The sequence below is a fragment of the Silene latifolia genome, chromosome X, assembly GCF_048544455.1.
Source record: "Silene latifolia isolate original U9 population chromosome X, ASM4854445v1, whole genome shotgun sequence".
NCBI lineage: Eukaryota > Viridiplantae > Streptophyta > Magnoliopsida > Caryophyllales > Caryophyllaceae > Silene > Silene latifolia.
In genome coordinates this window covers 20,485,662-20,488,193 of record NC_133537.1, presented here as the reverse complement: position 1 = coordinate 20,488,193, position 2,532 = coordinate 20,485,662, and the positions used below count along the sequence as shown (strand labels likewise).

The window sequence follows — 2,532 nt, the reverse complement described above, 5'->3', positions numbered from 1 at the left end:
TGAGCAACTTCTTCCATGGGCGGCCCATATGAGGTCGCGGCTTGGTTCACTTGATTCTTTGAAAACTTCTCAAATTGCTTTGTGAGCAAGTCGAGCTTGGCATTTGTCTCGGAGTTGGAGGCATTTTCTTTAGGAAATTTCCCGTTCCTTCGTAGCATGTTCCCTCTAGAACCATAGTTTGCCTCCGAGTCTACCATTTTTTTGATCAATGCCGTGCCCTCTTCATCATTCAAGTGGTCAAAACCTCCCCCTGCGGAGGCATTTACCATCTCCTTAGTTCTTGGTAGTAGAGTTTGGAAGAATGTTTGAGTAATGTACCATTCCGGTATTCCATGGTGGGGGCAACTTGCTATCAAATCTTGATAACGGTCCCAAGCCTCACCTAAGGACTCCCCATCCTCTTGTTGGAACGTATGGATCTCGTTGCGGAGCATCGCGGTCTTTGAGGAAGGGTAGTACTTGGCCATAAATGCTTGGGCTAAGTCATCCCAAGTAGTGAAAGTATCCGGTGGGTGAATGTTCAACCACCGGTCCGCTTTGCCCGTCAACGAAAACGGAAACAACATCATTCTCAAGGTGTCTTCGGACACCCCATTCTTCTTCATCATCGAAACTTTCCTCTTAAACTTCCGGAGATGAGCATGGGCATCCTCCTCAATATGACCTCCAAACAAGTCCTTCTCAACTAACCCGACTTGGGCGGGATGCATTTCAAAGTTGTTTGGGGCCAAGGTGCCAAAATTGATGGGATTACATGAATCATTATGGTTAGGCCGGTTGTGATCTCTAAGAGCCATTTGTGGTGGGTGGTTTGGTTCTTGATGTGGTGGTGTTTGAGGTGGACTATTGTAATTAAGGAAGTTATGAAAGGGGTTCTCTACTAAAGTCTCAATTGTGGTATTTGGTTGAATCGTAGTTGTTGTATCAAAATTTTGTGGGATGTGTGAGTTTGGTTGATCAATGTTTGCTTGGGTGGAATTATTCCTTACTCTTTCTAGAGTCCTAGTCCTCAAGGTTCTAAAAAGCCTCTCGGGGTCGGAGTTGAATAGAAGAGCTTGGTGATTCCTTCTAGGCATACACTTAACAAATCGTAAGTCTCCTAGTGTTTTTACACACTAGGGAAAGGCAAAAATCACACACACTCTACAAACAACAATCAACTACTAAAACAAACTAACAATCGAGACAAGATTAAAGCAAAGACTCTAAATAAAACTAAGCATAACCTAATATGTATATATATATATATATGTATATATATATATATATGTATATATATATATATATATATATATATATATATATATATATAGAAGAAGGATCAAGTGAGTCCACCAAAATCATTGAGTCCATAAGTCCTCTTTAGGACCCTTAAAAAGATGGGATGGAGGGATGAGATTGAAAGAGAAAAAGGGAAGATTAGTGCAAAAATTAGGGGATTAATGCTAACTAAATACTTTCCCTCACTACCTTCACTAATCAACCACTAATTTTACTATATATTATTTATTTTTCATTCACTTCTCTCTCATCTCACACAATTATCATTCCCCTCTTCTCTCTACAAACCAATAAAATCAAATAAACTCAATTCCTCTCAAAAATCCAACAAAAATCAAAAACCAAATAATTCAAAAAAAAACTCACCCACTTCCTCACCTACTCGACCCCACCCACCACCTCCACCGCCACCCACCACCCCACCCCGACCACCCTCAACTCCCTCCTGTCCCGACACGCCCCATCTGCCACCACCACACCCTCACCTCTCTACTCAATCCACCACCACCACCACGCACACCACCACAAATCTACCATCTCTGCCACCACCACCTACAACCACAAACCAAAAAAAAACCAAAAAATCAGATCTCAGCTGCGAAATACCACCCGACACCACCTCCTCTCTTCCTCACTCTCCCTCACGCCCCCAGATCCACCACGACCCGACACCACTTCACTCGTATAATTCAAAACCACCTCCCACCACCAACCCAAATAATTCAAAACCCAAAAAATTCAACCACCACCGTACCCCTCGCCTACCTTTTCATCCCATCCTCCACCACGACGACCCAGTCCCACGCACCACCCCACACTGCCGCCAGATCTGTTGTCGGTTTGTGGTTGTTTGTGGGTTCATGTGACGAGAGGATGTGAGAAAGAGGACGGCGTTGGTGGTGGCAAAAATGGCGTTTGTTTTTTTGTTTGGTTTTTTGTTCATCGTTTTCCAATTTATGTGATTCCTGTTTTGTTTTGTTTTGGCGGAAATGGCGTCTGGTTTGTTGTGGATCTGATTTAGTGGTTTTTTTTTTTTTTTTTTTTTTTAATCTCGTCTTTTAAAAATTCGTGTTTTGTGTTTTATTTCGAGATCTAATTATTATTATTTCGTGTCGGGTACCAGTTAACGTTATTCGTGTTTTGTGTTTTATTTCGAGATCTAATTATTATTATTTTTGTTTTTCAGATCTATTTTTGTTTTAGATTACAATTTTTTGTTTTAGAATTTTTTTGGTTTTGTAGATCTATATT

At 41.2% G+C, this 2,532-nt stretch overlaps 1 non-coding gene across 1 annotated transcript; it reads left to right on the top strand.

Moving 5' to 3' along the window:
- Positions 1 to 327: 327 nt before the first annotated feature.
- Positions 328 to 434, top strand: LOC141624943 (small nucleolar RNA R71). The gene has a single exon (XR_012534746.1). It is a non-coding gene; the product is annotated as a small nucleolar RNA R71 (small nucleolar RNA).
- Positions 435 to 2,532: the final 2,098 nt, after the last annotated feature.